Genomic DNA, 25,156 nt, shown 5'->3' with positions numbered 1-25,156 from the left:
TATTTGTTAAAAAAATTTGATATAATACTAATTAGGAATTTTTTTATCAATTTTCAGGTAAGAAGAATGTAGTAGGTCTAACGGGAGATACAGAATGACTGCCACTGGTTACGTTCGGAAAGGTAGGCCGCATTAATCTATAAATATCTCAGATTATCCGAAAAGGCATACTCTCTCCCCTGCCCGATTTATCGGCAAGGCGACGAAGGCGCGCATTACTTTCCTACTTTCTTGGTCGATGAATAGGGTGATGTATGGAGGGTTTTGCAAACTGAGAGAAAGAGAGAGAGAGAGAAAGCAAGGATGAATGCGAGAGAGATGGTTATAACGTAGGAGAAGAGAAACAGGCGGAGAGGGTGAGAACGACGAAAGCAAAGAAGCAGCAAAGAAGCAAGAGAAAGAAAGACGGAGAGAGAGGGAAGGTGCAGCCTGGTAGGAAGATAGAGAGAGAACACCAGAGTTTATAAGTTGGTAATTTGAGGCACGGAGCACGTACGCGGATCCAGATCTTTGCGGCGCCGAAATAAATCAGCCACCTACGTTCCCACCTCCCTCCTTCCTGCCACTACGTCGCAGCACCCTAGCCTTCCTCTTCTCCACTGCTTTCTTCCAGCATTGCCTCCTTCCCCGCCTCCTCCGTCGGGCGCTCCAGCATCCCTCTTCTCGATCTTCGCACAAGCCCGCGGTTATTTATTCGAGAATTACCGTCGCTTATAATAAGCCCCTCTTTATTCTCCAGTGGCATGGCAGCCGTGGCACTCACGGCGGAACAGATTTTACAGTGATTTAATGGAGCTCCCACGAAAATACCGGGCACACGAGAGCCGTGCCTCATATACTCATAAAAACGATTACCAGGGTGAGCGGTATTGATTTTAATCCCGCAGCCGATAAGGCCCCGTTTTGTCATCGATACGGCGCGTTGCCGTGGCGTTCCGATTCCTCCTTCCCGAGTACATCATTGATCTACCTACCTGTCTTGCTGCTATGCCGTAGAGTACCAGGGAATGCATCCTCAGACAGAGGAGCTAATGGATCACGCATACCTCGTTAGTTGAATGAAAGCATATTTGTAGACTGTTGATCAGCGTAGATCAGAGTTCAAATTTCTTTAACAAACTTTGATGGAAAATCTTTAAGAATTTGTGTTAACGCAAATACGGCGTTATCTTTTTTTCTATTTATTCTCATACAGATATATAAGCTGTAAATAAGCTCATTATTACTTTTCAAAGATTGGATTACGCTAACTGGATTGAACTATGAGCTTGAATATTTATATTGTACATACAACACGATCGATAATGTATTTTAGAATGTAACGCCCGGGTTGAATTTTGTATTATTTTGACACATTTTATGTAACGCGGGATTTACGAGTGTGTTAACAGAAATATTACAGACGTATAATTACATACTAGCAGATACCCATCTGCGTGATTTTCTCGGCGAGTAAAATTTAATAATCTGCATGCGGTACATCGGGTGTGAGTTCGTTGAACTTGTCACTCGCTGCATGTCATTTTTTGCGCGAATCCAGGCTAAAATATTACATAATCGGATTTCCGTAGCGACTGAATTTTTTATGCGTTAGTATTTCATAAAAAATTAATTTATAGTGTATTGGAGAAGGAAGAGCGAAGAGCACTATTGTGCGAGTGCGGATTCTAGTAAAACAAATCTGAATTTCAGTTTTTCTCAATAGATGTTTTATGAATGTGCATAATTATAGAACTTTTAGAATATAAAAGCACATAAAACATAAAAGACCATTCTGCGCGCGCCCTAGAATCCAACCCCGGAAGATATTATGCTGTTCTATTCTATCTACAATACTATATCTAAAAATTTACTTCTAAACTGATTAAAATATATATTTATTTAATATTAAAAATGACTGACATGCTAAACAAAATATAAATTTATATATCTAAATAATAAAATCATGAAATTATGTTTGAAATATTTTATAATACTAATTTCTTTTAATCTATATGAAATAATAATAATAAAAATTTCGGCTAAAATAAGATTCTTTATCCAAACTTTAATCCTTTAACTAAACTGTTGTACAATTACTTGAATACTATTTCTTTTCTTACGTTTACCGTATTTTCTAATAAACTAAATAGTATAAAAATAGCAAACGTTTTATCATTGTTTTGTCGTATCACATACGACATTTTTATTACAATTTTAATTAATCGCGCACTGTCAGGCTCAAGGGTGGTGCGTCATCCGGTCACAGTTTCGCTCGCGTGTCAGCCTGCTCATGCGGCTCCGCATTTTTGGCAGGTAACAGTATCGTCGCTCGGCACGAGACTTGATGAATGAATGAAGAGACGAAGATAAAACTTGAAAATCCCGAGATACCGCGACAAGCGTCTCTCCTAGTTTGCCGAGGAGAGGCGCACAGGCAAAGAAAGAAATGCGGCGATATTCAGGGGGATGGAAGAAGGGAGACAACACTTTTCCGGGTATCGTGGTGGAAGTACGTGATCGCGCATTGAATCTCATTGGTGATAGCCACGAGTGGCGGGTAATATATCCAGTGCAGTCAAACCCTTCCTTCTCTCTCTCTCTCTCTCTGCCATCACCCTCCCCTACGCACCATCATCGACCCCCCCGTTCCGCGCGGTCCGCTGGTCCAGTGTCCCCGGTGCGCGGCCATTGTGCGAAGCTTTGTTCGAACGGTGACGGGGTCACATTAATCTGTCTCTCACCCCTTCTACATAGCCGGCGCGTTATACGACGTGCATCGTTGTCCCCGTAGGTACGGCGTCAACCCCCTCGGCACTGTCACGAATCTACATCGTCGAAGCTCAATCGACCTACCGACCAAACGATCGATCGATCCGCGACGCGATACACTCGTCCTGTCCAACACTGAATAATCCCTTGCTCGTCACATGCCCGTGAGGGGGCCTCGGGTCCTTAAATCTCGATCGCCATTGACAGCGTCTCGAACTTGCATCGTTAACCTGAGCTGAAGCTTTAAACGCCGATTACGTACGCGAGAGTTCGGTTATTACTTCACGCCTAGGCGCTCATAGTTCTCGCCGGTTCATTGATTGTCGTAATTATTGCAATCTAGGATCGCACGGTGCAATTAAAGTCTCCTAAATAAATCTAGAGTTAACTAAATAGAAGTCTTTATTTAGTTTACTCTAGATGACGCTTATTATGCTTTTATCTAATGTAACATTCTTTTTTATTTATTATATATATTATATACATGAATTTAATATCTTAAAGTGGCATATTTTGTAAAAATTTAAAGGAAGATACACAATATATTATATGAAGGATATAGTTTGAGGAATACCACTTTTTATCTTCGGTAAAACCCCCAATATACCAAAATTTACGATGGTGTCGCGTCCTTTCTATCAAACTTAGAATCTATCAATGTCACAATTTGATGGATGGTGATCGAACAAATGACGAAATATTGTGAAGATAAAACGGTCGCCAGCCACATCACAATATATTATTTCGCATGAACCTTAATCATTTTCTTATTTTAAAGTATGCTCGATTATAAGTGTTCTGGTGGATTATTCGAATGGATTACAAATTACTTTTATAAATTAAAGTAGTAATCTTTTTTCAAGGGAAGGAGGAAGAAATTATATTTATTTATTCTGAAGATTTCAAACGCAGAATTTAGATGACAAAATCTGCAATCTGTTGTACATTACTTTATTTATAGAAAATGTTTATAATTAATATTACTATTTATTTTAGTATATTCTTTTATTTACTGAAATGTAATTACTTGTAAACTAAATAAAATAATTGCGCAGATCGAGAAACAGTTTTAATTTATAACAATTATAACAATCTGAATATATAAGTAATAACTATACTAAGCGAACAATTATAATAATGAACATTTGAACCCCTAATTCAGAATGCCAATCTTTTAGGAGGTTGCGCCAAAATGATATAAACGTGTATTTCGTCGAAACTTGGTAAACGCAAAGTGCTATGTTGATAATATCGACAAACAAATATAAATATGATCGTATAGGACGATACGATGGCTATCGCGAGAGGGATCTAGGTGGTGAACTTACGTTGGCTGATGGTGAACGACGCTTAAAAATATATACATCTGCCGTACGCGTACGTAGATAGAGCTGGAGGAGTCACCTGTCCGCTACGAATGATTTCCTCGCGTTACACTGTTCCGAGGCTCAATAGAGTCACGTTGGAAGGGGGTGCGTGCGCATTCCTATTTCGAGTTTCGAAGCTTCAGCTGTTGTATCGCGGCTGTATCGATTCACCCCCACTTGTGCACTCACTCTTCCGTGGTGGGGTGTACAGCCGACAGTCCATTCTTCACGAGGCAAATTTTTTTAGACTTAAAACCATATCGCGTAATGCATAATGTTGAACATTTTTATGCATCTTATGGCTTTTAGCTAATGGGTAGTTACTCTTCTCCTGTATCCTTTCCGTGAGAAAATTCTCGGCATTATCAGAACATTTCTAATGAAATATAAGTTGTCTTAATAAAAATGATAATATTTTTTTACGACATTTATTGTAAAATATTTTTATATGCGCTTATTTATGTTGTACTAGTCTGCTCTTATCTTTTATCATTTTTAGATATACTTTTATACACTCATAAAAAATTAATGTATTGCATTTTTATACTAATGACAATGAAGTCTAAGAATCTGCTAAATGATTTGTAACGTCGTCGAGAGTCTCTCTCACAAGCTTATAATAGATGGTTTTATATTTCACAAAATAAAAATGCAACGGAGAGAAAAACAATTCCGATGAGTGTAACATGGGCTTGTACCGCGTGCTCCCACCCCGACCGTCATCCCTTTCTACGAGGGGCATGAAGGGGATGAAACCCCTACTACCCCTCCAACGCTGATGCTACATTTGTAGTTCGAGCTCTGCCCGCCGGATGACGCCAGCATTTCCTTTTTCGGAGAAAACTCCGTGGCAGGATACACCCCCTCGTTGGTAAAGCTGGAATTCTCAGCGGGGTGATAGCCTGGAAAAGTTTGCGCGCGCCCGCATGCCGCGCAAGTTTCATATCTACGTGCAATCTTCGCTTCCTGAGAAACATGTAGGATCGAACGTAGGAGGAAAACGGGGGGGGGGAGGTGGGGGAAAGAAAAGCGCGGGATATTCAGGCGGCGGGGTCGGGGGCGCGCGGAGGGTTGAAAAAAATAATACTCACGCCACGTACGGGACTACAGTAATTTTCAGAGCACTCGTGCTCGGCTTGCTTGCAGCAGGGTAAGCGTGACTGGGGGCGATAGCATCGAGATCCCGCCGAGCGGATAAGCACAGCCGCCGGCCTGGCCGTTTTATTTTCTAGTTTAAAATGTAAAATAACGGGAATTTCGCAAATTACAGCGGCGTACGTTATTTGTACAAAGTAATGCGGCGAGCGTGCCCGGTTCCCGCATTCATCCGTTCGCGCGACTTCTGTCTGCGACTGATTCTCACCCTGCCCTCCCTACCCTATACCCGCCGCTTTGTCAGTGGGATTGTCTGCCGTTTGCAGTCACTTGCGGAATTTTTACGCCGCACACGCTATCATTACTCTCAGGACTGGATTTAATGCATAGGTCTAGAAGATCTAGTGCCGTTCGTCACGGGAACGCGAGGCTGGAAACTTTTGTATTCCCACCCGAGCGAACAGACATAAGTCTTTGTTGGAAGGACGTTCCTTGTGCCAGTTATAATTCTAATGTTGCGAGATTAGACACAGTATAATGCAAATAGTTAACTGTGAATTTAAAGTAACGCTGTTACTAGATATTCCGATGGAAAAAATTGTAAAATTATGAGGAATTGTTAATAACAGTTCATATGGACGTTTGCATTACCATACTATTATACAAATAACAGATAAGGGATGAATTTTAGGAGAACAAATTTAACATCACCGTAATCAGATCCGAATCTATCTTGGATCACATAGTTCGGATTACAACCTTTTGATAATAGGACACCCTAAAACTATTGCACTCCAACCACCTGGTGTCGATGTTGTATCGCGTTGTTTGCACACTTGAGATTCCACACAAAGAAATTGGAGAATTTGAAAATTACAATAAAAGCATTACAAAATTTTCAAAGTAAAAATGACAGCGATGCTCTTTTATAACATTTTCAGTTTCAATAAACATTACTCTACACACACGCACGCGCACACATACACACACACACACATGCATCCGTACTTACGCCACGTAAAATTAAAAATTAATTGTACGCAACAAACAAAATAAAGAAATTTTTTAACGCGATTATTTTCATTTAGTTGACTTATTGCTAACGAAATAATTGATTGGTTCTAAGCTTTTGGAACACTCACGAACTGCGTTAAAAATACCCAACAGCGTCATCGTACAAAACAAAGCCGGAGTAAAAGCCAAACATCTCAATGCCGGTATACGCTGTTCCTCACAAAGGGCTGCGAATGCACGCGCTTCGTTGACAGAAACGAACCGCGGAGTTATGTGTGTTTACGCTGCACCATGGACTTCACAATGCATTCGACATGCAGCTCTAAAGCAATCAGAATCGATGGACAGAACCGTCCCGGCAACGGTCGCTACAGTGTATGTAGAAACGCGAAATATTCTGTATGTCTTTTTCCCCATCGGTTGCAACGGGTACATTACGTATGTGCGTACGTACATATGGCGGTGCAGATAGATAGAGCAACGAAGAAGGTGAGGAACGCGTCGACATGGATACGCGTACCGCGTATGCATGTATACTTAGGGAAGCGGTGGGTGTTGGGTCTGGTCTGCAGGGAGTCACGCAGGGGGTAGTAGTGCGTGCTTCACGCGACACACAATCCCCACCATTCTCTCGCAAAATCTCCCGCTAAGTCATTACTATTAATAACCAGACAGAGAGAAACACACCGCAGGCAGGGCATATTATTATTCATAATGATGTGATTCATTTCCCTCGAACCCCTCGACAGCGTTTTCCCTCCATCTCGCTTTCCCTGGGTATTCCCGCTCTTCCCCCTTCTCTCTATTTACTTCTCTCTCTCTCTCTCTCTCTCTCTCTCTCTCTCATTTCATCTTCCTGCCATAATATCACTTATTCTCTCGATTCATCTTACATCTCCGTTCGTCGAACTGCGGGCGTGTCTTCCGTCCCTCATCAATGGTTGCAAGCTTCTACCACCACATTCTCTCTTTACTCGACACGAGTCCCGTAATCGTATTAACATGCAAATATTCACTTGCCAAGGCGTCGAAAATTGCCAAACATCTCGATGTGCCGTACATACTTGAGAGATGCGATTTCGGGAGTGCAAGTCGCCCTACGTGCCGAATTCGGTAGCGGTCGTCAATGAGGTATCACGGAAAAAAAATTCAAAGTGGAGGAGACGCTCGCTTTCTTTTTCAAGGGATCAATTTAAATATTCATTCAAAAACAGAATTGAGAGAATGAGATTTAAATTAAATGAGAATGATTGATTGAAGGTTGACAATAAAACTTTACAGAAGTATTGTAAATGTTGTTGTGTGTGTTAACTAAGAAAAGTAAGTAGAGTACAGAGAGAATAAAACGAGTCATAATTTATAATATTCTACTTTAGCTACTTTATCTGTATTTATATTAACCATGTGAGCCATATTTTATAAAGGGCAAAATTCTCGAAAATTGTCGCTAAGAAAAGGAGGTCACGTATGCTAATGGTCAAGAGGAGAAAAAATAACTGTTTTTTCTTGGCGACATGTGAGTCAAATAATTTTAGAACACATGTAAGCGCACACAACAAGTAAACGTAACGAGATTTACGTGAAAATGATAAAACAAAGTAACACTAAAAAGTATTAAAGTTATCTTTTAATAATTAATTATCTTTCAACAATTTATCATTCTTCTTATCATTCTTTGATTCATCTAAAGTCATAACTTGGATACATAATCATCCGTCTTTTATTTCTATTTTTATTACTTAACGAGAATGTCTAATTAAATAAACGATTCAATTAAATCTGTTTCTATTACAATTTACATGCAATTTATATGCAGTCTATACGCAATTTTTGCAGCAACATGGAACATACCGCAAAAAGATTCATCAGCTTACACAAACAAGCTGGATCTTTACTCTCCACAAGTCAACGGCGCACTAATTAAATCAAGCCGAACTACATTCCGCTGAGCGATGACGATAAGACCGCACCATATATTTCCGGGAGACGACTATTCCAGCGGCATTCATTTTCGGTCGCTTTTTCATCGCTCTCGAGTCATATGGCGGGTCGTTACAGCAATTTATCATTCGCGCCCGTGACTGTCGTTTGATCAATGGAACACGAGATCTTGTCTTCAGAGAAACGTTCGGCGAAACCGTAACAAGTCTCGTCCTATAAGGGAAATGGATAAACGATGGTGGTTTATGTCGCTCCAGAGGGTGGCTTCGTCACGTTAGGCGCTACGGATGTAACGGCGGGATAGGGCCGGGACAGGGCCCTACGGTAGGGTTACGTAGCTATTTGCCGAGGACACGGCGCGGCGAGATGCAGAAGGGGTAGCGGCTTAACTTTGCCTCCTTATTTCCCAACAGACTTGCTCGCGCTACCCTTTGCCCTCTCGCCCACCTTGCGAACATTCCTCTTCTTGCGCGCCCGGTTCTATCCCGGCTCTCCCTTCGCACGCGCCCATCGCACTCTATGATTTACAACCAGCGACGCTCATCTTGTAAACAGAAACGTCCGCGCTATTTGCGATTCTGTCCGCGTCCCGCCACGAATTTGCGTCCTCCTCCTGGCGCGTCATCGCTCAAGATTCATCGCGCGGTCTCTTTGTTTCAGTCGTATGCAAAAACGCCGGCGCAACTGGCGACAAAATGCTACAAAGGAGAGGTATGTGTGTGCCCGTTCTTGAAAATTGAATGAAATGCTCGGGTCGGAGCTTCAGCAAAGTGGATACGCGTTTCGACGCTGACGCGTGTTTTTGCTATAGCGTGATGTAGCCCCGACACGTGAAACTATAAAGAACATGGAACGCCGTTCGCGTATAATTTACTGGGATAGTGTATCTGGAGACAGATAGAGAGAGACTTAAGTCAAAGAAAATTTTTTATCGACATTTGTGAGTGTAGACTGCAATATTGCATTTCAATTTACTTCTTCACATATTGCTAAATTTTTTCGAAATTTTTTTGTACGTTTATAGATCGTAAATCGATTTTTAGATTATGAAGAAAAGTGTCTATACTAATGCAATCGTATTAGCCTGTAAAAAAATTGAAAAATGTAATACTCCGAAAATTGTCTGCTAAACACATCCGGCAAAGCAACAAAAATTTTGATTTGTGAAATTTCATAAAATTGTACCTTCAAGAAGAGTAAACCTTTTACGTTAATGAAAGAACGGAATTTATACTCGACTGGCAAATGCGAGGAATAAAAGACGTAACGTCTAGAAATGGAATGAGGGAAACTTATTTCCCATAATATACGTTCTGTAACAATATTATCATGTTAAATGTGGTAAACACAGAATTTTATTTAGAATTTGTACGCACTTTGTGTATATACTAAGCACAAATATGGCGAATGGCAAATACACGCAGCGGTTACACACGGATGTAGTAAACCATTAGCTGTTGATATAGTAAACCACCAAACGTTTACTCCCGCGTGGAAAAAAATCAACCCTCAAATACATGTATTACACTAGCGTGGAAAAGGCGGTCGACGGAAAGTAGTATTTTAGTTGAGAGCACCCAGGTGCCATACCACTAGTTGCTAAGTGCAAATAGTCAGCTTTGGCGAGGACTCCGAGGTCCCAGACTTATTTCACGCTAGAACGAAGGCGGGATACTTCGGAACGCTGGGAATTCCAAATTCAGATCTGGGAATCCTACCGCGAGTTCATTGTTGAGCGCGACTTACCTCTTTCTCTTGTACCGTCTATTGTGCGCCACGTAGAATGACGTACTACACTTACCCACCTAATGAATACGTACGACGTATGAAAGGTAATTGCACTGAAAATTGATACATCGCATGTATCTTTATCAAAGAGCACTGTTTGATCGAGCATAATGCAATCGCCAATTTCTCTCCCATCTTATTATGCAATAAGCATTATTCGCGCGGCGAAGGTATTATTTATTTAATCCTCTATTGAAAAATAACACTGCGAGAGCTTGATCCTCTTTTCACTCCTCTTTTTCGTTTCCGGAATAAAACGTTATTTTTATATGCGCTGTTCTGATAATATTCAGTAATATCCGGTATTATGAAGGCGCATAATGGTTTAATAAATATCTCCGTACGCAGTTATTATAAATGAAAGGAAAGAGAAAATAATTAAAAAGATTGAATGAGAGGGGGAAGAAAACTGCTGCTTAAGGTAAACTTAGGTACAATGTTGTTACCTATTATCATACATTAAGATATCTTCAGAGGCTGTTTAAATTTCAGACGGTAATTAAAAGTCTACCGATATCATCCTCTCGTTTGCTCGTGAGTTTTTTTGCGCCCTTTCCGGAATGACGCGGTGCTATTTCCTGATCATAATTAAAATCGGATAACAATGCTCAAATTGGAGATATCTGACGAATGTTTTCCGTATCGCATTTTCGCGGAGGTAAAAACAGATCCGCTGTGAAAATGGAATCGGCTACGCTAAAGAGTAGAAGGACGCATCGATGCGGCTCGAAATGTGATAGCCGGCGTCGGATTTCTCGGCAGATTTTACGTATGAATTGTTTTTAACCTGACGATGGTTATAACGCCGGGGTGAGCTATCGATTTTGCGACGTAATCTAATCACGTACGCGGATTCGGGATATCACGGTGCGAACTTTAAATGGAAGAGACGGAAAATAAGAGAAGGACAGAAATGTCAGCGCGCGACAGTATGCAGTTGAAAGGTTACACGATCGTGCGATCCGGGGGAACAGCAGGAAAGGCTCGACTAGTCGACAAAGCGTAACTGCACTCTCAAAAGGATGCTTCCGGTACGTATCGCACAATGTACGGGGTGGCCCGCGAACCACAGGGGCAATGTTCTGCAAATTCCAAAGAAATTTTTTCCCCGGTAACGCGCTCTCTGCTTTGCAGAAATGTACGTTGCTCAAAGCAAAATTCAAAATCAAACAACGCTGAAGAATCGATAAATAGACACGGGAATGTTTCCTTTTACATAAGGTAATATACGCTGGCGAAATTGAATTTTTTAAATTGTTAATTTATGTACGTTTATTTTTTAATAGGCAGAATTGACAATATTCTGACGCGTATTACACGGAATATTTTAAAAAACTTTTCAAGATGATTATTTTGCTCTGTCTGATATTTCTACGAATGCTGAACGAATGATAGTTTTTTTTTCGAACAAATATATGTTATGAAAAGATATGAAAACTTGCAGTTTCCTCTTACGGAACACCTTATATATGTTTTTATATACATACTTCTTCCTAGTTGGAACGTACATTTCGATTTTCTCGCCGTTTGTCTCGCTTGCCTTCTTTTTGCCCAATTACAGTTTTGCCGATACTTCTCGACACGTTCGCGATAATTATTAACGGCGCAGCGACTCATCGATGCTTTGCTAAAGTTGCTGGCTGTCGTCGGTCCGAAAAAATGCGTCTTCCATGAGAAACTTTTGCGTTTTTCGTGTATAGAATCTGTAGCGTTTATCAAGTCCGCATACACATCAGATTAAATCAATATATCTTCATGTAACATGGCATGTATATGGAAATCACTTAAATGTTAATCGCGTAATTGTCCGACATATTCCTGTTTCAGCTATGCACGTTATTGTTTGAACGCGAACGCAACAAGGAAATCCAATTTCTGTCAATAATAATTATAACATCAATCTTATTTTGACCTTTATCAGGCGGCTATATATCTGACACGGCACTCGCGATTACCGCGGCACTTTCGTGTACGCGGCGCATGCACAACTTTTTTTCCTATTATCCTTGAGATTTTAATTGACTCATGGAACAGTGAGCTGATGCAAGAAGCAAAAGAGAACCTAATCGATCACGGCTAGGCTAGGCGTTTAATCTACCATTCTAGCGTAGTGCGACAGCTCTGCCGGTTTCTCATTGCCGTTTTGCAGACAGCAGCAAAAAGTTTATAGCGCGGTGCTAAAACACTGCACCTAGATGCTCTATTAGAAGGGGAGCGTTCAAACGGCGGCTTAGTGCCGGTAATAATATTAAGCGCGTGTGGAGCGGACGCACTTTTTCCTTGATATTTTAATGCGGAAATGTTTCGGCGTTATAAAAAGATACGGATACCAAGTGGTCTGACCGGCGTCACATAAATTCTGCAGTTTATCGTGTCATACGCGCAGCGCGGTAAAAATTGCGAAAATACCCCAATTTGGCATATAACGGTGCATGGAAAATAAAAATCCACGTGTCACGCATCTGTCGTTTTTCTGGTGTTTTTAATAACGTCAATCTTACGCTACGTTTTCTCATGAAGTTCCCATCAAATAGTTGTTACCTCTGCAGACGAACAATAGAGGAGAATCCCTTATTATGAGATATGCTCCTAATATGAGATAATGGGGTTTCTGCTAAACTAGTGAGCACTATCTGTTAATTCCACCATAAACTTATTACTCTTGGTGTAAAATATATTTAGTGAAAAATTCATTGTTCGTTATTGCGTTTAGCTTTTGCAAGAAAAGGTTTGTGAAGTTGTGAACATGTCAAAGGAACTTAAGGTAAGTCTTTAAACCTTGTTTATTACATAATAAAGAAATGGTTGGCAATAAATTCAGTATGCAATGATAGAGTAGAATCGTGGTAACAGGAAAATACGCGATTTGTTGAATTGCTTAATTGTAGAGGTTAGATTTCATGATCGCGGAACCGCTAGGCGCGTGGCTCGTATAATGAGATATTCAGGGTACTCTTAATATGAGATAATTATTGCTCGAATATGAAGAGTATGTAGTGTAATAAAAAGAAAGAAAATACTACTTAAGGTTAAAGAAAAGTTAATACGAATTTATATTATGAATTTTTGTGTATTTAATTTTTATAGAATCTGACTATGGAGGTTAGAGAAACGAGGAAGCGTCGACAGTGGAATCGTGAAGATTTGGCGAAGGCTGTGGCAGCAGTATTTTTATAAAAATATCTAATAAAGTTTTTTACTTGCAATACTGATGTATTTTGCACTTTTAACACCGATTTCTCAAGGTATCTTATATTAGGAGCACACTTTCTCGATCTTGCGTAAAGCTCTTTTTTAAAATTTTTTTAATTTTCAGAAAAAATAATATTTAAATTAGATTTTTCATTTCACCAACCTAAAGCTTATTAAATTCTCTTCAAGAGAACGTATTACATTTTTAAATTCTGCCTATAGATTTCCTTACATTCGGCAAAATCGATATGGTATCTCATAATCGGGGACTTTCCTCTATAATAATTTATTTCGTATGGAATGCAAGACGTGATGTAAAACAAGGTAAAGAGTAAACAGAAAATGTAAAGACTTCAGTAAAATAAAAATAACTGGTCTTCGAGGCATCGGGAGAAGTACGAAGTACGGAAATGTGAAATAATAATGACGTTATATGTCGCATTATAACGCTTGCCAGGATCTATAATTAGTTATTATTTCTCGATAAATCTAATCTTGGTAAAAGGCGAAGCAAAAGTGCAACGAATCGATCTGAATAGCTGACAGCGGAACGTTTAATCTACCATTTTAGCCGTGGCACGACAGGTTCGCTCGTTTCTCACTGCCATTTTGCAGACAGTGACAAAAACTTTATAGCGTGGCGTTAAACCGGAGCACGTAGATGCAAGAATAGAAGTAAGGGTGCAAATGGAGGAGATTGCATTTGTGGTGAGACTTCAGGCTGCGAAGGACATTTTCATATTTGTTCGGAAAACGCGTGTTAATAGACCGAATGCTACGTAATCTCGTTATATTTCAGGCGAAATATAATAGAAAGCGTTTATTCAAATATAGCAAACAACATGCGGGGGCTAGTGTTAGATTAAAATTCCTGCTATTATTACAATAAAGTCAACAAATTGTTAGGATGTTGCGAGATGTGATATAAATAAGTGATATATAATAATAAAAGATATGCAAGTTCTGTAGGAAATTCGCGCATTCTTTTCTATGAAGCATTTATGCGATAAATTATTTCATGTTTTTACTTAATGGTCATATGCAACATTTATTACGCGATTTAATACCGTTTCATTATTATTGCCGTTGTTATTTTCATGATTTATTTGCGATACGCTGCTATTTGTGAAACGTACACGCGCAATAACGCGCACACGTATTTAAATAGCTAGCTGTTAGCAGACTTCGCACGCGGAAATATAATGTATCTATTATTTAATGCTACACGTATAGAGAAGCAGTTAGGGAGCAGCTTTCAGTTTACACGATTTATCTCGTATGTACGGCGCGTAATGCTACCGCTTTCGTGTGATACATCCGTGCCACCGATACACTTACTAGCTGGCTCCCATTATAGTCGAAGCAGCGATGTTGGACGAACGCACGGAGGGCGTTAAACGGAACCATTATCCCAACCCGCTACCATTATTGCTCATTTATCGGCGAAAGCTCAGTGAAATTATTGGCAATAGGCTCAACGTGATACGATTCTCTATCCATCCATCTGCTATCTATGTATATTCATGTATGTTCTCCTCTTCAAGTGCACTTTTCTTCATCGCGCTTGATTTACATTCGTATCGGTTCCTTGCTTGGCAACCAATCGCATCGATTCATATTTATAATATAAATTTGATTTTTTGTAAAGCAAATAATTGCATAGATAAATTTGAATAAAAACATATCAGCACGTGTATATTTAATTACTTATTAAACGAATGAATAAAAAAATATGATATTGAGCACTAACTGAACAAATTACATATTAATATTTTGCAGCAGTATTAGGCAGCAAATTCTTGTGCGCTATTATTATGATTACTGTAGAGTCAGAGGAAGTGAATCGTTAAGACTAAACGGAATGGAACAAAAACTCCCGTTCGTGGCTGAGCTCTATATTCCGGTTTCGTGCGACGTCGCAGCTACATGTGAGTCAGCTAGCAGCCGTTAATCCCGAAGAAACGATACTTGGAGGAAGGAAAGGTGGGGTGCTAAACGGAACCATTACCCCAACTCGCTGTCATTATTGCTCATTTATCGGAGAACGACTGCAGTAACTGCTGTCTCCAAACTTGCCGTGTTGCAGCGCATTTTCACCTATTTACCGTCTTACGTGCGACGCGACTTCAAATAGAATACGTTAAATAAGCAAAAAGTATTTTGCATCGCAAACTTGCGAACGCACGTAGCGCAACGCGATCTTAATCCTCATTTAAGTCACGCTTTGCATCTGCTTATGTACCGCAGAAAATGCACACTCTCCTTCTCTCTGGCGATCAATCATAACACCTGCTACGATTCTATCGGTCGCGAATAACGCTCAAAACTCGTCTCTCGTAATCGCAAACGATCGGACGCTTGTTTGAATGTGCACGTCAAGTTTGTTAACAACAGTAACTGCACTGAGGAAAAATGGTTTAATTGTACCAACAAAACGTGTACGATACAGGGTGTCCCATGGGAAGTTGCTGAAACGAATCAGCTGTCATTTTTAAACGTATGCAGTTATTGAAAAAACAAAAATTGCGTTGGAAAGAGGAAAGTCTGCAGTTTTTAATGGGTATAAATAAAATTTAGCAAAATGTTTGTATATCAGTTTATTTTATTAATGAAAAATATGCTAATAATCAAGTAAGCTAATGATAAATATTTTCAAAGTGTGCACCATCTGAATTTGTACAAAAATCAATTCTTTTACGAAAACTTGTGAAAACTTTTTCTAACATGTCGTCTTTAATGTTGCTGACGACCTTTTTAATAGCTACTACTAAATCTGACACTGTTTCTGGATTTCCGGCATAACAATGGTCCTTAATGTATCCCCAAAGAAAGAAGTCACATGGATTTAAATCCGGCGAGTACGGTGGCCATTCTAGCCCCCCCTGGGAAAATTTGGGGTATCCCAGACCGATGACTCGATTGCCATAAACTTTATGGATTGTTTCGAAGACCTCCTGGGTTCGATGTGGTGTCGCTCCATCCTGCATGAAATGAAATCCTCTGACCAGGCCTCTTTTTTTGCATGAGGGAAGAATTGTGTTTCGAGAAGTTGCTTGTAACTTTCACCAGTGACTGTTGATTCGAAGAATTGCAGATAAATTCCTTTTACCGAGATCGCAGCCCATGCTGTTATTTTTTGTGGATGTAAAGGTTTAGCCAGGGAAACGTTGGGATTTTCCGACCCCCAAAATCTATAATTTTGTTTATTAACATAACCATTTAGCCAGAAATGTGCCTCGTCCGTGTAAATTATCAATTTTGCATTAAGTTCTCCATCTTCAAACATTCCATTTATCGTCTCGCAGAATTCCACACGTTTCGTCATAGCGCGTTTGGTTAGCAATTGATGCGATGTTATTTTATAGGGATGCATTTTCAGGAAATGTTTTAAAATCCTGTGTAACGTTGTTTTGGATATTTCAAGAGCTTGGGCAGCTTTCCGAATGGAAGAATTTGGATTCTCTTCAAAATACTTCTTAATATCTTCAAGGTTTTCTTCTGCAGCTACAGACACAGAAGGACCTGGCAGATCATGTCTACGGTCTTGGATAGTTCCATACTGCATAAAATTATCGATAATTCTGATAAAAATAACACAAAACATTATTTTAATGCAGATTTATTGCCAAAAAATGGAGTGACGTAACGCATACGTTTAAAGAAATAATAAATTCTAACCTTTTCAGCGTGTTTTCGCTCTTAACTTTATATGTTCCGTATTTAGTACGAAACCCTCTGTAAGCATTGCTGTAAACTTTTCGTCTGGAAAAGAAGCACTCGACAAGATAAATCTTTTCTTCCGTCGTCAGATTACTCATTTTGACGCGCACGGACTTGCATCTACCACAACCAGAATAAAACTGCGGACACTCAGATGAACGACCGTTAACCGTAAGACCCTTTCTGAAGTCATGGAGGGGAGAACCAATCGTTTACTTTCAGCAACTTCCCATGGGACACCCTATAGAATGCATTTTCGTTAAGCCAAGCAGAATTTTTAGTTATCACGATAGGACTGGATATTTTATAACTAGAACGTTTGACTATACTATAATTCCTAAAGGAATTCTGATTCGTGCATTTTCCAACAGACAGTCTGGTTGAACCTACCAGATTTTTAATTAATGCAACCAGATTTTTTTCAGCGTACAGTTAGCGCAGTCTGAAACACGGTAGATAGCAGCGGTTATATTGGGTTGTTCGGAAAGTAATTTCGTTTTTCACAAAGCGATGTCGTTAGTCGCGTTCCTCGATACTTAACCTTACTCTAAGCGGCAAATTTGTTTTATATTTTGACAACTGACATTTCAGACGTCATTTAGTATCTTATTGTGTTGCGATCTGTCAAGTAATTGTTTTTTGGCATCACATCAAACATGGAAAATCAAAGTGAGCATTTTCGTAATATTTTGCTTTTTTACTACTGAAAGGGTAAAAATGCAGTGCAAGCGAGAAAAAAATTGTGTACCGTGTATGGAGAAGATGTATTGAGTGAACGTCAGTATCAGAATTGGTTTTCGAAATTTCGTACTGGAAATTTCGATTTGAAAGATGCACCACGTTCAGGTCGGCCAATTAAAGCTAATGACGAGAAAATAAAGGCTCTGGTGGATGCAAACCGTCGCATAACAACACGCGAAATTGCTGAAAAGTTAAATTTATCGAATTCGACCGTTTACGATTATTTGAAACGCCTTGGATTCGTTTCAAAGCTCGATATTTGGGTTCCACATAATTTAAAGGAAATTGACTTGATTCGACGCATTACCATCTGCGATTCATTGTTGAAACGTGAAGAAAATGAACCATTTTTGAAGCGAATCATAACTGGAGATGAAAAATGGATTGTTTACAACAATGTTAAGCAAAAACGATCATGGTCCAGGCAAGATGAACCTGCTCAATCGACATCCAAGGCAGATATTCATCAAAAGAAGATCATGCTTTCTGTATGGTGGGATTGGAAGGGAATCGTATTTTTCGAGCTACTACCAAGCAACCAGACGATTGATTCGAAAGTGTATTGTCGTCAGCTGGATGAATTGGATGCTGCCATCAAGCAGAAGCGACCAGAATTGGCGAATAGGAAAGGTGTCGTATTCCATCACGACAATGCCAGACCACACACAAGTTTGGTCACTCGCCAGAAGCTTTTACAGCTTGGATGGGATGTGCTACCACGCCCACCATACTCTCCTGATCTGGCACCATCCGATTACCATTTGTTCCGGTCTCTACAAAATTCTTTGAACAATGTAAACTTCGATTCAAATGAAGGCGTCAAAAATCACTTGGTTCAATTTTTTGTCAATAAGGAGAAGGACTTCTATGAGCGTGGAATCTTAAAGTTGCCAGAAAGATGGCGAAAGGTAGTGGAACAAAATGGCCAATACATCACTGAATAAAATTTTTTCTAAATATGAAAAAACCGCCTTTCATTTTTCCTTGAAAAAACGAAATAACTTTCCGAACAACCCAATAATTATAATCATTCGATTAGCACGGAGTCCTGAATTTCGCGTTACAGGATTGATCGAATCAACACCTGAGACGTGTCACAGCCAGCCACGATGCTCGCATTCGTAATGCGATTTTCTAATACGCTTCGACGCAGCCTGCAACACCGAAACCAACGGCGCGATTGGGACTTTCGAAAGTTCACGCTCGTAAACACGATCAAGGAGGATTACGGCTCAGTAGCATTTCCGCCATGCGAGTACAAGAGGGAAGGGTGTAACGTCGGGTTTGCGTGCGCTCTGCGCCCGCCGTGGCGCGATAAACGTTCGAGTACGCGTAAACCTGGTCTTATACCGCTGCCAAGCTTACGTCTTCATATACGAGCCACCGTTAGCCTTATTGCCGCACTGGATTCAATCGTCACCAGGGCCGCTGACATCATGGTGACATAACAAATGATAAATAAGCGTGAGAGAGAGAGAGACAGAGAGAGGCTGCATCAGCACTAAGAATGATGCGACAGTGGACATGAGTAACGTTGCATTCATTGCTGGCGTTGTTAACAAAATGACAAATTGACGAAGAACGACGACTTGCCCAATATTGCGCTGAGTTATATCTATTGCTCGTCTTCTAGACAATTAAATTATATTATTTGTGTTAAATGTTGTGTGGTCAAAAGTTAGTAATTTTGTCTTGTTGGCAAAATTGCGGAGACCGGCAGATCGGCAAACCTGAACACGAGGGGATCTTCTTTCCCTTTTCGACCGTGTAGTGTGCACACCCTCGTGCGAGATACCTGTATGCGAGCGTATCTGCGAGTCGATTCCGACCTGCCGGCCGAGGCGATACCTGCCAGTCTCCGTAAAGATAAGAATTTTTATTTTCTCTATTTGTTATTTTAATTTATATTACTGCGAGTTGTATTACTCTTTCTGCGAAGGTATATTTTCTTTTGTTTTGAACGAAAAGGCGATCAGCCTTAACACGAACTGCGCACGTGTTAGAAAGCTAATTATATTAAATCATTGATAAATAGAACACGCTCTAAGCTCTATCAGTCGCACCTACATTGTTTAACAATTTGTCTATGTGATTATGATATAATCTGCTATAATTAATTCTTGATAATACATTGTGACACAAAGTTACCGCAAATTAGCCAAAGCAGTTTTGAAATATGTTCAGACAAGCTAAGCATACTACTAATTAATCGATATTACAATTGCAAAATCACATAATATCAATGCGACAGTATTAGAAAGTGAAAATAAAAAAATCCAAGGAAAAATTTATTCTAAATTAAGGACAGAGTAAAAAAAGCTGCGCTAGCCCTTTTTCTTTGATGATTTTCTATAAAATCGCTTACGCAAGTTTCAAACCATGCATGATCGCCTGCAAAAAGAAACATGTCCGATAGGTACACTAAAAAACGCTCGCTATAACGTAAAGCCATTAAAAACTTAATGACGCCTTTATCGGCAAGCCGTATCGACTTGCCCCGGCTCTCTTCCGTATACAGTACAAGGTACAGAGTCGCACTTTGACAGCGCGTTTGAAAAAGTACGTGAACGAGGCGTCTTACGCGTCGCATTTGTGACCCTCCTGGCAACAAGGGGTTACAACCCCTTACGTATGCGTATATACGCGGACGTGGGCGCGATCCGCGACACGCACGTTCGCGCGAATATTAGCGCACGCAAGCTCACAGACGACGGGCGGCTTGCATAAGTATGTTACCTGCCGGTACGTAAGTCCGATAATTAACGAATATGCTAATCAGGTGAATAGAAAAGGAAGGGCCTATAATTAGCTCCGAGCGCGATACAACGGTCAAGTTAATTATTCAGGCCTTGTTCTTTACAACCCCCGCGACTAGCTGTAATTAATTTTCGAATGACGTGACTGCAAGGAGGTTGCATCTATTAGCATTGTCGGGGTACCAGGTGACTTGTGCACGTGACAGTTGGTATGTCGATGTCTCCGAGATGTCGATACTCGATCACGATAAATCCGACGACAAACCAGGAAAGAAACCGTTTGAAATATACCTTTTATACTAGCTGTGGTGAACCCTTTCCTGTACCGGTTTGCACGCAATTTTTAATTTCGTTGAGAAACTGTCAGAAATTATATATATATAATGTTCATTACGTTAGTATTTTAGTTTGAAATAAATTTTAATTTAATTTGAAATAAAAGGAAGTAAACGTATTCGTATTGTTTTTTTCTAATTTTATGATATAATTATATGTTCGATTTTTCGAATTATAAATGTCCATCATACTTAAACGCGTACATGCTATCCTGCTTTCGATATTTTTCAGTTATTGTAATTTGTAAGGGAATTTTTCATATTTTAGCTTTACCGGTGCGTTTATAAGTAAAAACAGGAACGCATCCGTACACGCATAATGGCCGGGCGTTTATGAGCAAGAAAAATTGAAGTAATACGGAACGAAACACGCGCTCGTTTTTCAGATGCCTGTCCCCATATCTGAGCGCAGCACATCAATTTGACTTGATCTCTCTATCCGTCAACGCCCATCGCCTTCTTCTATCGTGCAATAAAACTGGAAAATCCTTACGCCAGCTTCTCCTGCCTTTACGAAATACGAGTATTCTTTGCTTTCCTTAAATAAAATTTTTATATCCCGGAAAAGCTCGCAGACAAGACTATATAAATTATTTTAACGCGATTGTGTTAGCTAAATATTACGAGAAATGTCAAGATTTTTTCACGTTTTTTTTTATCAGTCTACGTCGTTTGCGCTTATTACTTTTTAATTAATCTTGCATGATATAAAAGTTAAGAGAAAATCGATATTTTTTTTCTTCTATTACACAAGCGTCGCAAAAACACGCCCCTTAGTGCTTCTAAGCGAAAGTTATGGAGAGACCGGCTTGAGTGGACAACAATTACTTAGGATGTAATTGCGCGTAAATAAAATCCATTACAGTCACCACGGTTGATCCCGTTTAAATCGCCAATAAATTTATTTAGAATTGCTTGCGTTAATAGTCACAGCAGTCATTAACGTTTCCTTTATAATACTTTATTCTTAAATCTTTTAAGACATTACAGTGTCTAATAAATATCATTTTATAAATATTCTCTTCTTGCTCTTTCATTTCGTCTCTTGTGTTTTTAAATAGTTCTGGTTTTATTTATCTATAAAGAATGCCAGTTTTCATGCAGCAGCTAACACAAGAAATGAAAACGTGGATACATGGGAAGAACACGATCGCTAATGATTACAAACGCGCTCGTCTGGTTAATCGAAATGCATGCTAGTTTTAACAATATATCCGTTAATGTTAATGCCACGTTAACAACGCGGGAGGACAATTTAGTGGTGACAAACAAAAGCGCAAGCCCACAGCTCGGTCTGCAGTCAGCTCGTAATGATTATTGGAAATATTTAATTAATTAACACGTCCAGACGTCCACGTGCACGACTAATATATGATATACATATATACCTATGCTTGACATTGCCGATATTACAATACACTCATTTCGCACATGACGACGACATTGACGACGTACGAATGCGCGTACGCGTACGCGGTGGGACCGGAATTGGCAAACAGCAATGTGCATGCGCGCGTACGCGATAGAAGGGATGTAACGGGAGAAGAAGGGAAAGAGGGAATCAGGCGGAAAGAGACGCGAACTCTAGATAACGAGTGGTGGAGACGCGAAAATAAGCGAGGGTAGTGACGAGACAGATATACACGAATGGAAAAAGAGAGCGGGGGAGAACGATCGCGCGGAAGAGCGATATAATTCCAATTTTACGTATTAATCAGGCGCAACGAACAATTACATTAATCCCGCCGATAATTTGCTCGAGCAATTAGCCAACGCTTTGAATATCGCGGAAGCGTACCGTGTGGGAGCAATCGACTTCTCCTGATCTATTCCGATGGACGTTTCGTCGATATCCCTGCAAGATCGTTTCTTGTCAACGTGTGTGTGTGTGTGTGTGTGTGTGTGTGTGTGCGTGTGGGACCGTACGTGAAACGTATCGTACTAAACGTTAATAAACGACCACCTTTTATTTGTATCTTGCTTGATCGCGTTTCTCCTTCTTCCGGACGATTCTTCCCGAGTAAAACGAAAGCCGGCCGGATCGAAAATTGGAAAGGACCCGACCGTAATACTTATCGCGCCTGGCGTTAACCCCCGTCCCATTCACGAAGACAACTCTCGCAGAATTCTCTAAGGGTCTACGACGGTAGAGCCTCATTTGATGTAGCTTCGTCATTTGGTCGGAGGCTCATTATTCCAAAGCGGCGGAACGTAGCCGTGCAAGAGGGTCAAAGCGATTCCCTCGTCGTTGTACATAAGACCTCAGTTAGATTTAGATTAAACGCAGTAAAAAGAAGTCAGCGGTCAGGAAGCCACGGAGGTAAGTAGTTGGCAACTGCGCCCCCGTAACCGTAGCAGGGGGACAAAAGTTTCGCGTTTACGGACGACGGTACCGGGCCATTTGTTTCTACTTACGTTCTATCCGCAACGAGTGGTCTGGCGTAACGCGATCATTACGGGAAATGTGTTGATACCGAAATTGCTTCATTAACATTATATTGTTGCGTGTTGGTTATAGTTGCTTTAACGATCGACCCACGTGCAGTACTTATCAGTTACGTTGACTGCAACTGCCGTTCAAGTCTTGTTTCACACTGACAATGATGTTCGGCACTTGCCGTATATTGCGGTTTCGTTTAATGTTACGCAAACAAGAGCGGGAGAGCGGGCAGGACCGAATGAAAATTTCCATGGGATCACGTACACGCGTATATCTCAAACGACGTGGCTGCGTTAACGGTTGATTTATAATGCTCGATCTGCTTGGCTGATAGGCCGATTCATAATTTGATTTATAAGCGTAATTCTGCCGCTATCTAGACATGACTTGCCATTTAGAGTATCACGATTTCTTTCACTCACGATGTCGCAATCGCTGCAACTTTTTCTTGCATCGACGGAAGACGGAAGCGACCGTTTAATAAATGATATCCAAGACAAGATTCCTCCTGTAGCAGTGTCAAAGTATGCCGGATGTTAAATAGTACGGCATCCTACGCGGAAAAATAACTTATCCCAAGTTATTTATATCTCTTCTGTTAGGTCGCACAGGATACAGTCATACTCTTACAGTTTCAGTTGTAATCACTTTGGATCCGACCATAAATCAAGCTGAAGGCCGGCTTTACTAACGCGTGCGCTCGTAGTCTCGCTTATTGCTGACCGTATCTACCGACAACCGACATCCGCAGTAACGCGGGGATTATCGAACTTACGCGACATGTCCGTCACGACGATCTCGCCACCCAATAGCCACCGACCCGCAATTTATCCCCCGCTTGAAGCCAAGATATTCGTCCGTTTCTCTTCCGCAGATTCCTCCTGCTTCCCTTTTTTTCCTCGCCGCGCGCCGCGAATTATTAATCAAATCAAGCAATAAGCGCGGGTGAGTGTAAATAACGGTCCGGCGAAGGCTCCCGCGCGGGCTGGCGCTCGGTTTTTCCCTCTTTCGCTCCTCCGCACTCGACCCAACGCCACCCCCGTCCGTGTCTTTCCATTACTTCGTCCTGTTCTCCCAGTATATAGCGCACACGGTCCTACCGGCGGTGGTAGGCGCTAGGTGCCGCGCGAGGGTGATTTGTCGCGGCGGATATGAGAGCGCCGAATGCCCCTCTGGACGCAATATTATTTTAAACGATGATATAGGAGGGGCGCGTGGTGCCGCAGAAACCGCGGGTCGGGCCTTCCACGTACGTGGTATAACGCGCGAAATGAAAATCACGGTACGTGGGTGTGCGTGAACGCGGCGTGTGTGTGAACGCGCACGTACGTAGACGCAGGAGTGTCGTTGCCGTGGTCGTTGTCGTTGTCGTCATCGTCGTCGTCGTCGTCGTCATTGTCGCAGACGAACGGCACCCGTCCTCCGACCCCGCACCAACGACTACCACATCGTCGGAAAGTTGCACCAAATTCCAGTCGCGTATTTCGAAATACGACACGTCGCTCCTTTCGGCCGCCTTCTCGCAGCCGTGGCAGAAATGTCCGATTACAAAGAGGATAACGCCTCCTGTTATTTTCAGTCGTAGCCCGATACCTTCTTCTTAGCTGCCACTCCAGCTCGCAGGATCGCGTTTGACAAATTTTACGTGGAGTTTTAAGTGCACGGATTGCTGCAAAATTCTCAACTAAATTATACGAATAAAATATTATATAACTGTAAATTTAGAGTTTTTTTAATCAGATTATGTGTAAGAAAGAGAGAGAGAGAGAATCGATATTAAAAAATTATTTTAAAATCTAACGATTCTGATGAAAAAGGACATGTATAATTAAAGGACGTTAATAATCAAATTTTAAATGTTTATGGTACATGTTTCATAATTTATAATACGAAAAACGTAAAAGGTATACACACGTATTCTACAATATTATAAAGAATTTATTACAATTTAATTAAATTATAAATACACTCATAATCTTAGTATACATTAAATTGTTTAAAACTAAAATGCAATCA

General features: G+C 40.6%; 1 protein-coding gene and 1 long non-coding RNA gene across 6 annotated transcripts in view; one reads left to right on the top strand and one right to left on the bottom strand.

Annotated features, from left to right (window-relative positions):
• Window positions 1-5,113, bottom strand: part of LOC105278169 — a 31,010-nt gene extending 25,897 nt beyond the window's left edge. For both annotated transcript variants that reach the window (XR_003406209.1, XR_893744.2), the window contains exon 1: window positions 4,080-5,113. This is a non-coding gene — a long non-coding RNA (uncharacterized LOC105278169). The remainder of the gene's footprint in view (window positions 1-4,079) is intronic.
• The window catches only part of LOC105278172 (nucleolysin TIAR), a 439,676-nt gene that overhangs the window by 115,223 nt on the left and 299,297 nt on the right, over window positions 1-25,156 (top strand). The window lies entirely within an intron of this gene.

This window comes from Ooceraea biroi, chromosome 2 (genome assembly GCF_003672135.1).
Source record: "Ooceraea biroi isolate clonal line C1 chromosome 2, Obir_v5.4, whole genome shotgun sequence".
NCBI classification, from domain to species: domain Eukaryota; kingdom Metazoa; phylum Arthropoda; class Insecta; order Hymenoptera; family Formicidae; genus Ooceraea; species Ooceraea biroi.
The sequence above is the reverse complement of the archived record's forward strand: the minus strand, read 5'-3'. Positions and strand labels throughout refer to the sequence as shown.